General features: G+C 51.1%; 1 non-coding gene across 1 annotated transcript; it reads left to right on the forward strand.

Annotated features, from left to right (window-relative positions):
• The first annotated feature begins 12,029 nt into the window (after window positions 1–12,029).
• LOC123109278 (small nucleolar RNA Z247) lies at window positions 12,030–12,164 on the forward strand. Its single transcript, XR_006452540.1, has one exon. It is a non-coding gene; the product is annotated as a small nucleolar RNA Z247 (small nucleolar RNA).
• The last annotated feature ends 2,935 nt before the right edge of the window (window positions 12,165–15,099 follow it).

Genomic DNA, 15,099 nt, shown 5'->3' on the forward strand with positions numbered 1-15,099 from the left:
GAGGCTTAAGTATGACGATTGTATCCGATCATTGCTGTCTTCAGTAGTTGACAGCGATCGGGCCAGTCTCCAACTGCTTTAACTTGTTCTCTCAAAAGAAACTGCTTTAAATTTATGCTGTCGCTGTTCACGTATGTCACCCAAATTATGTCTACGGAGGCAGATAAAGGAGGTCTCTACTAGTAAAACACTTGCTCGCTGGGCACTACTGTCAGGTGAGCCAGTAACCATCAATGGTGACTCTAGCAGCCCGTCTAGTTTTACCAAATTCTGAGTATAGACGTCTTGTGCTAACACGCGAGAACGTAACAGCCACATCTTCAATCAGGCCGCACCCCCATTTTATAGATAAAGCACAGACCCAAAGTAACAGTGACATCGGTAGCCCTCGATCCCGCGACGCGATTCCACACAGTTTGCAAACGTCAGAGCACATGCTACTTGTGCCACCTCCCACGGGCCTTCCGCTCAAGCCACTCGCACTGTCTCTTCAATCACAAAGACACATTTCCCACCATTAGATCTCAAATCCCACGGCTTTCGGGAGCTCTTAAACATTTTGCGAAAAAGTCATCCAAGAGTTTAAAGAATTTGCATAGGTACAATAGATTCCGAAGAGCCGTTGGATCTCCCAGAATTCTGTATCACGGCATCATCTAAGTGCTGGTAGCACCTGATATTTTCCCTTTCGACCCCCGCGACCATATGCTCATACAGAGTTCAACGACCACTCGCGAAACAAAAAACGGGAGATACTCATGTCCTTTTTTCAGTTTGTCCTTCTTTCGATGAGTTCAGAACGAGTGTTTTCTTGGGGGCGTATCAAAGTCTTGTAGGGGTATTGTGAGGAGCTCCACAATGTCCCTGTTTCTGCTTGGGATGATGATACTGCAAGGGACGTCTGAGATGTGGTGGCCAGAGGCGAGCGAGCCCGACGACCTGGATCCACCGTCGTACATACATGAAACTTCACGGCCTCAACAAGGCATGGAAGCTCGTCGTGCCCGTGCTCACCACCGTCATCCAGCACACGTCTTTCGCCGGCGCTTTCGTTTGGCGCTACCTCCGGCGAGTGCGAAGGTTCATTTCACAACAAGGAGGCCACGAACCAGAGAGCAGTATGCTCCGACGTGTCTATGTTCATCGACCTTACCATGGATGCTTCGACGTGCAACAAGCTCATGATCATGCTCACGGCTCCGAAGACGGAGGAAATTAACCACGAAAACTGAACCTACTATCGACACTGAACTTAATGGTTGAAACTTAATTAAGCCGTTGAAACTGAACTTTGACAAATTTAACACTCATATGGAAGCCGCCGCCAACGTCAAGCGGCCTAAGCAAGAGCTGATGCTGAGCGGAACTGAATTAAACTGTCGAAACTGAACTTTGGCAAATTTGACCCTCACATGGAAGCTGCCTACAGCTCGTGTCACCGGCGACGGTGCCAGAGTCCGGTACTAGTGATACGCAAAACGTACGCCTGCAACCGGCCCCTCATGACTTGAGTGAATTGCAACAGACCGCCACATTTTAAGTTATCTTCCGGAATTGACACCACATTTCTTGCTCGGCCCAAAAATTCACCGTTTTTCTTACTAAAATTCTCAATAAACACTAATGATTGATTTGGACCGTTTAATACGATTTCTGACATGCAGGGCCCATTGGTGAGGTCCACGTGGCAGTAAGAGTCAACCACATTCGTGTTGACCGTTAAATCAGTTGTGAGGCCCACCATCAGAGTTAATACTCCTCTGTAATACCATTCTTCTTTGTGGCATTTCGTCGAACGGTTTGCGCGCTGATGGCATCGGGAGGAGTACGCCGTGCACCGGCCGGAGCACCATGCCACGGTCACCAGCCGGCCCCCCTAGCTGTGTCGCGCGTCTCATTGGACATGGCCTCCCCTCCTCTGCCCCCGCGAGCTGCGCCCGTCTCCCCTCCACCCCGAGTCGCACCATCTCCCTCCACGGAGCTCCACATCAAACACGGTGAGCTCGTCGGGGGAGCGGAGCAGGCGGGAATCGCGCTCCTTCAGCTCCTTGATGAGGCGGGCGAGCACACCGGCCTTGGACGTCATGGCCATGCGCGCCGGCTGCACCTGCATGGAGTAGAGCGGCGTGCCTCCTCGTGTGCTATCCACGAGCTCACCATGCCCAAGCTCATGGCGCGGGGACGCGGGGAGCTGGGAACGCGGCGAGCGGTTTGAAAGGAGAGGCCGGGGGCGACACGTTCGCCTCGTCTCCCTCTCGGCAGTGAAGCGCGCGCATCGACGGAGCTCTTCAAGGTTGGACCTCCCACGGTCCCACCGCTGTTTCCCCACACACGGCGTCCGCAGTGGCCAGCTCGAGCTCAGTTTGCTCTGTACTTGAGCGCACACACACGAGCACACTCGCGTGCGGCGGCACCCCCGCAACACGCGGTCCCCGTGCCTCTTTCGGGCGACGCCGGTGGCTTCCTGTGGCCACTGGACAGGTCCGCGAGCCTGCGGTCGGGCTGGAGCTCTGGCGCGCGGTTCCTATGGGCGGTGTCGTGGGTGGGTGCCGCAGGTGCGCGTGCTCGCGCACGGCGGGGAGGGCGCGCCACCCGACCTAGCCTCGTCGTTGCCCTATGATGGCTCCTGCCTCAGACGACCTTCGCCACGAGCCCGGCGGCCGCCTCCAAGCGCTGGCCCGCTCGCCGACGATCACACCCGCATGCATGTTCGATGAAAGTTTGGGAGAGACAAGGCTGCTGACGAGTGGACCCTCCGTCCAACCTAACGGCCAACAAACGGTGTTGACCGTTTTGTGCCATGCCAGCATTTACAGGTGGACCCGGCATGTCAGAAGTCGGATTGAAACGGTTCAAATCAGCCATCAGTGTTTATTAAGATTTTTAGTAAGAAAAAACAGTAGATTTTTGGGTCCAGCAAGAAATGTGGTGGCAATCCCTAAACAAAACTTAAAATGTGATGTTTTTTTTTTTGCAATTCACTCTCATGATTGCTTGATGGCGTCTTAGAAGAGCAGCCCATCGTTGGCGAGTTTGAGGCCGTGCTCCGCCATTGGGTCCTCCTACGCCATGCCCCTACAGGCTACAGGTGAGGTTGGCTCGGACTCCATGTCGAAGCGCCAGAGCTTGCCCTAGGCGATGGCGTGCCTATGCATGGAGAATGTGAGCTCAATGATGCCGCCCCGACTTGGCTGACGTATCGGCGCTCGCTGGCGGCCGCCGCCAGCTGCCAGTCTTGGCCAAAGGTTGTGCATGCCAACCGTTTGATGAGATGGCTGTTAAGGTGAAAAGAGGAGATTTAAGAGAAGGAAGAAAGAGATGGACAATTTGCAAATTTTTGGATATGACCAATGCGGTAACACGTCACTAGAATATGTACCAGAGAGCGTATTTGGACAGTAGATGGATCCCTTTACATTGCGAACGGCCGTTGGCCGGGGCACATTTAACTTTGTTTTGTTTACCCTTTTCGTTGAGAAATCAGATTGCGAGGTCCTAAAGTAATATAAATAAAAATCCCTGGATACTCGAGTTTAAATACTCATGATTTTTTTCTTTATTGGCTTATATAATCCCGAAAACAAAAAAATTGCACCAAGCCTTTTGCTCATATCTTTTCTTTTGACGAAAAATGAGTGTTCCTCTTACTCGTATCTCATGCGAGAATATAATGTTTTTTCACAAACCTCTCACGTCGCCCCTGAATCTATTATAATGGTTCACTAGAAGTACAAAATTATCCAATCATGACACAAATTGCATCCTTGGACCACCAAACAACGAAAGTGCTCTTTTGATCCCGAGCTCATATGCTCCCGCATGAACAGTAAAATCAAAAAAAATAGTAAGAAAATTCAAAAAAACCTGATTTTTTTATGATGAACATTGATGAATGTTCTAACTGCTTGCAAAATTTCAGGTCGAAATGATATTCGTGGAGGTCTGGGCAAAAATAACAAAATCGATGCTTCAAAATGCTTCCAACAATAGTCTTTTTGGACCATCGATTTTATTTTTTTGCCCAGACCTACAGGAATGTCATTTCAACCTGAAATTTTGCATGAAGTTAGAGAATTTATTAATGTTCATTACAAAACAAATCAGATTTTTTTTATTTTTTTTACTAATTTTTTGATTTTACTGTTCATACGGGAGCATATGAGCTCGGGATCAAATACTCCATGTCCCACCAAACAACCATTACCGTCGTCAGAACAACCGATGACAAGCCATTGTCACCACTTTCATACTGGAGTGGCCTGACCTTATAGATGACATCCAAAACCTTTTCGTGCATGTGTCCCTAGAGACCAACCCTCAGAGCCACATTCCTTTTCGCTGAACACATGAATTGATACCGAAGGACCTAACATCAGAAATCACCGACGCGCAAGCACGATGAGAAATCCTAACGTCGTAGCACCGAGGAGATGACAAGCTGCAGAGCTCCGTCAATTCCGTCTCGTCAGACAAAGTCAAGGTGGATCAGATCCCAGATGACTCTCTCGGCGACGAAGCGCCACCTTCATGAGGATCACGCATCTTTTGACAGTGTGAAGCACCACTAGAACAAAGGGCGAGGCGAAGAAACTTTATTCTACGTCGACGACATGACCATCGTCTTGTCGCCACCTATTGGAGGCAAACCCTAAACTATTCCTACCCCTACCACTACCGGACCCTGGTCAACGCAGGGGAGGTGGGTAGATAGATCGTCGCCCAGTTCGTCTCAGTCATCAGAGCAAGGAGGGAAAGAGATGTTCGCCTCGGTCATCAGAGTAAGATGGCATGGATTGGACACCGCGCTTTGGGCAGCCTTGCAAAAGCTCCTCTAAGGTTCCTTGTCGAGTTTGCTCCCTCGACTTCAAGGATGGAGCTCGAGTTGTGGTTCACGATGGGAGTCTTTCAGGCCGTTGAGGTGGAGTCACTAGTAGAAAACAGAGCTTTAGCGCCGGTTCGTAAGGGCCTTTAGTGCCGGTTCCATAACCGGCACTAAAGGGTGGGCACTAAAGGCCCTCCCCCTTTAGTACCGGTTTGGCACGAACCGGCGCTAAAGTGCCACCACGTGGCGTGAGCTCGCGCCCTGGTATGGGGGACCTTTAGTACCGGTTGGTGTTACCAACCGGCACTAAAGTTTTTTTTTTAATTTTTTTTTGAAAATTTTGGATTTTTTTTATTTTTTATTTTTTTGAATTATTTGATGATTTAGTCTCTAATCACCTCTCTTAACTGCTCAAGTGTGGATCACTCATTCCAAATCATCCGATGGGAGTCTTTCAGGCCGTTGAGGTGGAGTCACTAGTAGAAAACGGAGCTTTAGCGCCGGTTCGTAAGGGCCTTTAGTGCCGGTTCCATAACCGGCACTAAAGGGTGGGCACTAAAGGCCCTTCCCCTTTAGTATCGGTTTGGCACGAACCGGCGCTAAAGTGCCACCACGTGGCGTGAGCTCGTGCCCTGGTATGGGGGACCTTTAGTACCGGTTGGTGTTACCAACCGGTACTAAAGGTTTTTTTTATTTTTTTTGAAAATTTTGGATTTTTTTTTATTTTTATTTTTTTTTAAATTATTTGATGATTTAGTCTCTAATCACCTCTGTTAACTGCTCAAGTGTGGATCACTCATTCCAAATCATCTAACTTCCCGACCGGTCACCCATCCCTCTCACTACTCCAGCCCGAGCACGCTTAACTTTCGGGTTCTATTCTCCTTCGTTCCCGAGTCTGCACTTGTTGTTTTCCTGACAATAGTAAGATGTCAATCCTATTAACCCTCAGGAGTTTAGCTTGAGCATGAAGTCACACATTTCACCGTTTGAGTTTGAAACTATTATTCTAAAAAACAGTAATTATTTAGTAACACTAATATTTTTTGAATAAGTTTGACCATAGTCTGACCATAGTTTGACCATAGTTTGACCAGATTTGACCAAAATTCAAAAAAATTGAAATAATTATTTAGTAACACTAATATTCTTGAATAATTATGTAGTAACATTAATACTTTTGAATAAGTAGTTTGACCAGATTTAACCAATTTTTTTAAACAAACTGAAATTTGACCATATCCTTTTTTTCTTTTGGAATCTGAGGATTCTAAAAAATTCCAAACAGGCCGTAGACAGTCTCCATCGGATGCGGATTTTCGTGCTGAAATTTTTGATATATTATATGTTTTTTTCCGACATCGTATGCAAAAGTTATAGCTGTTTTACATTTTCCCTACACTTTTTGCAAAACATGTCTAAATTGTAGTTTTTAAATTTTCCTAACTAGTAGATGTAGTAATATAACTACCTCTCGAAGGATTTTATTTTTTGAAGTTTTTATCATTTTCTTTTGATTTTTTCAGAACTGAAATGGCGACACACGGAGGGGGGGGGGGTAGAGTCTGAAAATTGCCCTATAGTGCCGGTTTGTGTCACAAACTGGTACTATAGGTCAGACCCCTTTAGTATCGGTTCATGGCACGAACCGGTTCGTGCCACGACCCGGTACTAAAGGTGATCGTGGGGCCCCGGCCTGACACCAGCCTGCCACCACCCCTTTAGTACCGGTTCGTGCCACGACACGAACCGGTACTAAAGGTTCAACACGAACCGGCATTAATGCAAATCCGTTCAAACCGGCACTAATGGTATCATTAGTACCGGGCCAAAATCAAACCGGCACTAATGTGCTTCACGTTTGACCCTTTTTCTACTAGTGAGTGGATGTGTCGAGATTTGTTGGGTTCAGCTTAGACCATGTTCAAGTGTGCCTAGATCAATGTTGTCGATGGCTCCATCGTTTGATAGCGATGGGTTAGTGATTCATGATTTTTTCCTAGTTCCATTTTACATGTCACATAATCATTTGTTACGTACTGCAATGATTCTAGACAACTGTTTCAAATTTGCATTCATGATGCAAAGTTATTTTTGCATGTCGCAAATTTTGGTTTTCCATTGCTGCATATGTTGTGATGATTCTTCTCATCCATTTGTTGCGACTTAATGAGATTTAATGCGTACATACAAAGAAAGTTTATTCCATGGATGTATTTGAATTGTAGCATGTATTTTCAGTTTTTTTTTACGTATCGTGGGAATAAAAATGCAATGATCTTATGTTGTATATATACATAGAAGAAAATATTAAGGGGTACTCATGATCGGACGGCCTGGGGGACCGCCGATCGGTCACTACCTCCGCTTGACCGACACCTAGCGTCCCCCATTCAAAAACGAAAAAGGTCCACATAATAAGGCCGCCGCTCGTCGCCTCGTCCACTCCATCGACCGGACTCCATTGCTCGTCCGCTCGGCTCGTTCCGGCATGGCCGAGCGAGCAGCGGGTCCCCGCCGGCGGCATCGCCATCCGGAACACGTCGCTGCACAAGCCTCCATGGACAACGCCAGGGAAGGCTGCTCCGACTCCGATTACTCCTTCACCAAGTCTTCACTCAATCTCTCTTCAGCGGGCAGCGCCGGCGGAGAGTAGCCAGTAGGCCATCTTCTTGGCGCCGTTCCTGCGGAGCTCCCTCCAGAGACGCTTCATGACGCGCAGCGTGCGCCCGCAGACGGCGGGGCTGAATGTCGCTCCATCGGCTGTCTCGTCACAAGTGGAGGCGGCCGAGCTCGGCGGCGGCAGAGCGCGTAGGAGCAACCTGGCATCTCCCGCGCCATCCGCCATCCGGTGCCGGTTGCGAAAGCGGTCCGCCCCGGGGAGGCGAGCCAAGGCGCGTGTCCTCCTCGCCGTCCACGCGCGCGGCAGATTCAGGCGCACCCTCGGTCTTGCTCGCTAACCTTGTCGGACGATCGATCAAATCGAGAGAAGAAATGCAGAGCTAGGCGGGACCCGGACGTTTACCTTGGCGGGCAGCGGTCAGGTCGCAGCAGCAGCGCGCGCCGTGCACCGGGATGGGATGGCCTCGTTTGCGCTGAGGTCGTGATCGCCGACTCTGGACGGCACGCGGAACTGAGGGTGTGGTGCCAAACGACAACGATGGCGAGCGGCCGCGCGACGCACTCGCGCACGTACACCGGCTGACCCGCGGCACAGAAGCCAAGTGTTCTTCGTGGGCAGCGCAGACGGGTCGCACCCACCACACAGAGACATGTGCCAGTACGAGAGTGGCATAACGGGCGCAGGTGGCACGCGCTGTTGGTCGAGGGGAGCGGAGTGAGCGCCCACCCACCCATGCCGCGCCCCTGGCGGTGACCACGCGCTGGGTTGCCAGACTTGTTGATGCACGAAGGGGAACACGCGCTGCTACGAGGGGTGCTCGAGCCTTGTACGCCCGGGCTGACTGGTACGTGAACCTCGAGGAGGCTATCTACGCCATGCCATGCGCCTTTACGAACAGAGTGAGGGGGATGCTTTGGCCGAACTAGGGCCAGTTTTTTTAGGCGATTCTTCGAGAATCGCCCCCCTCCCCAGCTTCTCCCAGAATCATCATTTCATATTTTTTTACAATCCTAACTAATTAGACTTTAACTAGATAGGATTGTAAAAAATATATAATGACGATTCTGGAAGAAGCTATGGAGGAGGTGATTCTTAAAGAATCGCCCAAAAGAAACTAGCCCTTGATCGACGGTGGCGGTGGGCAGCCTCGCTGACGGAGCACGATCTTTTTTTTTTTTTGCCATCGTAGCTAGTGGGCAACCTCTCCACTCATTCATGTTCCATCTACTAGTGCTAGCTTGGCTACTGCATGTCGACCGGCTGCAAAGAGGCACGGCAGCCCCATGGCGTGCACAATGCCCGTCTGGTCAGGTGGTCTGCTTCCCCGGGCCGTGCGAGGCAGCGTGAGCCGTACAAACTTTTTGGCTATCGATCGAACCACACCTTACCATCCTAGAAGAAAATAAGATAAGGCCTACACTTGAACGAGACATGATAAGCACAAGCATTAACCAATATACACAATTTGGCGCGTCGGACGGCGACGGGCGCTTCGAGCCCCTTTTGAGCTCAGCCGGGCCTCGAGGGCCTGGTGTGCTCCTCTTGCCGCGTCTGCTCCCGCGTGGCTGCTGTCGCTGCCGCTCCTCGTTCCCGGCTGCTCCCTCTCGGTCTCGTCGGTCTCGCTTCGTTGACCATGGTGAGACGGCGGTGATGATGGCAAGACCGTGGTGGCGCATGTTGGTGGGCGGCATGATTGGTGGAGCGCGTCGAATCATTCGGGGATGTAAGTGTTTGATGGATGGAAGAAATCACTGCCGGCTTGCCAGCATCAATGCGGTGACATCCGTGGGCGGCACCGTTCCTTCCTGAAAGGCTTTGGGTATTCCCCTTCCCCACGCCCTCCGCGTACCGGGGGAAACCCTAGGACCTGTCCGGAAAACAACGTCGTCGTCGTTGTCGTGTTCCTTCCCGAAGGTGTTGCTTGGTATGCGGAGGTTCGAGGTGCTAGGAGCGAGGTGGTAAATCTCCGGTAGGCGCAGCGGCTGCGGGTCATCATTGTTTTCATCGATCCGACGCCGTTGACATTATTTTCTCTCTTCTTTCTTTTTGGTTTTTTTTGGGCGTGCTTATACTGTTTGCCTCAATATTAGACTTTTTGTTTTATCGGGTGATTGCTATATCTATACAGCAAAGCGAAGCCTATTTCGTCGTATACACAATTTGGCACCATCATGATTAGCGTCATCTACGAGTGCGGCGACTTGCAAAACCGACCTTATCAAATCCACCATATAACGTGGTAATCCACGGTAAAACTGAAATTTACACAAGAACTTTTTTCTGTTTGAGGGGAACATTATTTTGAATGTGGTAACCCACCGAGCAGCTCTCCCCACTGTTCACCGGAGAGGCGGTCAAGTTTCGCACGCATTGTAATTAATAATCAATTAAAGAAAAGAAAATCCACTCAAAAAGAGTTATTAAAGGAAAAAAAAAAGAAAACTGACTTTTCCTCTAGCGGAGCCGGGAACGCAGCTTAGCTGGCAGGCGGCAACCAAACCAGAGAGCTACACGGCCGTTACAATCCAACGATTCAGGAGGGTAGCACGAATCTCGAGGCAACTTCTCCCGCCCGGCCGCAGCCCAGCGCCACCACCGCCTCCTCTCCGGCCACCAGCGGCGTGGCATTGGCTTCGATCGCACGCAATATTGCCCACCACGCTCGCTAATTACTACTATCTCCTAGGCCTTGCCTCGCCCTCGCCACGCATACCACCAATCCAATCCAAGCCAAGCCAAGCCATGGCGCTGGTGAAGCACTCGCCGACGGGCCCGTGCGCCCTGGTCTTCTCCGATGACGGGGAGTTCCTCGCCGCGGGGATGATCTCTATCAGCCGCAGCGACGACCCGGCACTCCGGATTTTGAGGACTGGCGACGACAGCGTCGCCACCGACGACGTCCTCAGGGTGGAGGCCTTGTACGGCTGCCCGGCGGGTTTCGCGCGGCTCGCGTGGTCCAAGTGTAGCGGAGGGCTCATCGCCGGCGGGCTCACCAACGGCGCAGTCTCCGTGTGGGACACCCGCGACCTGCCTATTCTGTACGTATGCTTTTCGCTTCGCACTTTTCTTGCATTGGATTTGGCGGCTCGCCGAGGGTGCCCGCTGCTTGGCCGGCCGCTTGGGTGCAGCCCGCCGTCGCTGCTGGCAATTCCGGCCGAGAGTCTCCACTGCTCGTCGCTGCCTGCACCGGCGGGCGGCGGCTGCATAGAGTTTCGCGTGTTTGTTCCGTGTTTGGGGTGGGCTAGGTAGGAGGAGCGAGGGTCAGACAATTAACCGAACACAAGGGAGGCAAAACCTTTCTCCAGTGGAAAAGGAACTAGGCCCTCGCGTCTCGAGCGGCGACTCCCCCACCCCGTCTCCTCCCTCCCTCGCCGCCGCCGGGCGACGACGGCGGTGGGGCTCCTCGCTCCTTCTCCACCCGCGCTGGTTGCTGCTGAACCTCTGTGGCGTCGGCGCCGGGGATGGGTCCCCTTGGGCCCGTGGGTCTCGGATCTGGCGTGGCTGGCCCTGCTCGGCGCTGTCGTGGCTTCCTCCTCTCTCCTTCGCTCGAGCTCGCCCAGATTCACTTCTGGTTCGTACTCGCCCCCTGATTCGGAGCCCCGTGGCGGCGGCTGGGTAGCTCGTGCCGGCAGAGCATGGTGGCCTCGGGCTCTGCTCGCCACACATGGTGGTGCGCCCCCGCGGCCTTTGTCTGCTCCTTCCGGCTTGTCTCTTCCCGCCCTCCGCGTCTCTTCCTCGTCGTCGGGCCATCCTGTTAGAATTCAAACTGTATAGAGATAGAACTCTGTTTAACTTGTGTTCTCCCTCTATCTCTTCTTCTCTCCCGTATCTTCTGTAACCTCTCGATCTCTCTCGTAGATCGCATTTTGTACGCCAAGGCTATTGCCATATATATATCAATGCGGCCTGAGACAAAGGGTTCAACGCTTCCAACCTATTTTACATGGTAGTCAGAGCCTCTTCCTCATAGATTAAAGATCGCATCTAGCTACCTCCCAAATATCGCATCAAGCTTCCTCCCTCGACCGAGATCATGTCCACCACCGCCGCTGCATCGCTGTCCGGCACCTCGGGCGCGCTCACCACCTCCCTGTCCTCCACCTTCGCACCGTCCTCGTCCAGCACCACCGTAGGGTCTCTCGGATCGCCACCACAGGAGAGGCTCACGAGGGGAAACTTCCTCTTATGGAAGGCCATTGTGCTGCCTCAGATTAAAGGCGCCCAGATGGAACACCACCTCGACGGGACGAGCCCGCCACCGCCGGCCACCCTCACCGTTATCAAGGACGGCAAGGAAGAACAAGTCTTCAACTATGCCCGACCTCTCTGGTATGCACAACAGCAGCAGCTTCAAGGGTATTTGATGGGATCCCTCTCCCGCGATATCCTTGCACAGGTCGCGACGTTACAGACGCCGGCCGAAGTTTGGAGCGCCATCCACGCCATGTTCGCTGCTCAGAGCCAAGCCCAAACCATCAGCACCCACATCGAGCTCACTAACCTAAAAAAGGTAACATGACCATGGCTGAATATCTTGGCAGGATCAAAAGCCTCACCGATGAAGTCGCGTGCACTGCCGCGGCCCTCTCCGATCCGGAAATCGTCTCCAAGATCCTCGCTGGCTTGGACATGGAGTACAATCCGGTCGTGTCTGCCCTTGCTGCTCGGGTGGAACCCATCACCGTCCAGGAGCTGTACAATCAGCTGCTGAGCTTCGACGCCCGCCTCACCCTCCTTCATGGCGGCGATCTTCGACAGTCATCTGTCAACTCTGCTGCTCGTGGCCGCGGTCGTGGGCGCGGTCACCAGGGGCAGAACCGCGGCGGTGGCCGCGTACGCGGCACTCCTCAGGGCGACGGCGCTCGCTCTGGTGGGAGCTACGACTACAACAACGGGGGCGGCTACAACAACTCCACTAGCAGTGGCGGCGGCTTCAACTCCAACAACAGTCGCCGGCCTCCCGCCTCGCGTCCTCGCCCCCGTTGCCAGCTCTGCAAGAAATCTGGCCATGAGGTCATGGATTGCTGGCATCGCTTCTACGAGAATTTTGTCCCTGACGCTCGCCATGTTGCTGCTGCCATGCGCGAACAAGGAGGAGATGGAGTCTGGTACGTTGATTCCGGTGCCACCGACCATGTCACCAATGAACTAGAGCAACTTGCTCTTCGTGAGAGGTACCACGGCGCTGATCAGATCCATACTGCCAGTGGAGGAGGTATGGACATTTGCCACATTGGTCAAGCTTCAATTAATTCCCCTAGTCTTAAACGTGATCTCGTCCTTAAGGATGTTCTTCATGTCCCACAAGCTGATAAAAATCTTACATCCATGTCTCGTCTAGCCACCAATAATAATGTCTTCTTTGAAACTCACCCTCGTTATTTTTTCATTAAGGATCAGGCAACGAGGAAACTCCTCCATCACGGGAGATGCATTGGGGGTCTCTACCCAATCACATCTGGAGCTCTTAGTCGCCAGCGTCGTCAAGTCTACTCCGTCATCAAACCCTCCTTGGAAAGGTGGCATCAACGATTAGGACACCCATCTTCAGTAATAGTGAAACAAGTAGTCAATAAGGACAATCTTCCTTTGTCCCATAGTTCCATTAGTGAGTCTGTTTGTGAAGCTTGTCAATGTGCCAAGAGCCATCAGCTTCCGTATCCTAAGTCTCATAGTGTCTCTCATGCTCCTTTAGAGCTTATTTTTAGTGATGTGTGGGGCCATGCCCGAGATTCTTTTGGAAGAAAAAAAATATTATGTGAGTTTCATTGATGATTACAGCAAGTTTACTTGGATTTATTTGCTCAAGTATAAATCTGAAGTTTTTTCTATCTTTCAAGAATTTCAGAAACTTGTTGAAAGACAATTTGATAGAAAAATTCTGTCAGTCCAAAGTGACTGGGGAGGGGAGTATGAGAAACTCAACTCTTTCTTCCGGAGCATTGGGATTTCTCATCATGTGTCTTGCCCTCATGCACATCAACAGAATGGCTCTACTGAGCGCAAACATCGCCATATAGTTGAGGTTGGCCTCTTTCTCTTAGCTCATGCTTCTATGCCTCTCAAGTATTGAGCCGCCACTTATCTTATCAATAGACTCCCTAGCAAAGTCATTGGTAATTCCACACCATTAGAGCTCTTGTATCATCAAAAACCTGATTATAACTATCTTAAAATCTTTGGGTGTGCTTGCTACCCCAATTTGCGTCCATATAACCACCATAAAATTGAATTTCGATCCACTCAGTGTGTCTTCCTTGGTTATAGCAATCTCCATAAAGGGTATAAGTGCCTTGAAATTTCCACCGGACGTATCTATATTTCACGTGATGTTGTTTTTGATGAGACACTCTTTCCGTTTGCCAAACTTCATCCTAATGCTGGAGCTTTGCTTCATGCTGAAATTGCACTTCTACCAGATTTTGATACACCTTCTGATCACGGGGGCGAATTAACTAAACTTGATCATGTGCAAAAATCCCAAGGAAATTCTGATTCTGTTGCAACTTCTACTAATGCAACCTGTGATTTCATGTGTGAGGAAACAAACAAGGAGGGCGCGGAGCACGGTGCAGATTTGGCTGGCAGCACGAGATCCCAGGCGGATCCGCGCGCTCAGCCTGGCGCCTCTGTCATCACGCGATCCCAGGCGGATCGCCTCGTGGGCCTGGACTCACATGGGCAGGCGGCCGACCACGCAGATCGGGTGGAGCCCGCTGGTCCCGACGCGTCGCCCCGCGCCATGTCTCCGCGCACCGATTCGCCCGCCAGCTCATGTGCGGCAAGGAGCGAATCTCCCGACGCCGCGTCACCACGGGCCTCCTCAGCGGCCGACCGCGGGTGCGTGCCCGGTCCCACAACGACCAGTCGCGGTTGCGCGCCTGGATCTTCGATCGGTCGGGCGCCAGAATCTGCCTCGGATCAGGAGCCTGCGGATTTGTTCTCTGCCATAGACAGGGAATCGGCTGGATCTTCTGTGGCTGATATAACTTCACCAGGATCACGTGTTCCATCGTCCACGGCGGCTGCTCCTGTACCTCCTACAACTTCACTTCGGCAAACAAGGTCCCGGTCAGGTATTGTGAAAGAAAAACAGTACAATGATGGTACTATAAGGTATGAAAAAATTAAACGTGCCTTTCTTACCACGACTGGTGAACCAATTCACTTGCATGATGCTCTTGCTGATAAGAATTGGAAGGAAGCCATGGACAATGAATATGATGCACTTATGAAAATTAAGACTTGGCACTTGGTTCCACCAAAACACGGAGACAACATTATTGATTGTAAATGGGTGTACAAGATAAAAAGAAAGTCTGATGGAAGTATAGACAGATATAAGGCTAGACTAGTTGCCAAAGGATTTAAACAGAGGTTTGGAATTGACTATGAAGATACCTTTAGTCCTGTTGTTAAGTTTACTACTATTCGACTTGTCTTGTCTATTGCTATTTCCAGAGGTTGGAGCTTAAGACAGCTAGATGTTCAGAACACATTTCTTCATGGTGTTTTTGAGGAAGAAGTGTTCATGAGGCAACCACCAGGTTATGAGGATCATAGCACACCACAGTATGTCTGTAAGTTGGATAAAGCATTATATGGTTTGAAACATGCCCCAAGAGCTTGGTATTCCAGATTAAGCTTGCAGTTG

Source organism: Triticum aestivum, chromosome 5A (assembly GCF_018294505.1).
Source record: "Triticum aestivum cultivar Chinese Spring chromosome 5A, IWGSC CS RefSeq v2.1, whole genome shotgun sequence".
NCBI classification, from domain to species: domain Eukaryota; kingdom Viridiplantae; phylum Streptophyta; class Magnoliopsida; order Poales; family Poaceae; genus Triticum; species Triticum aestivum.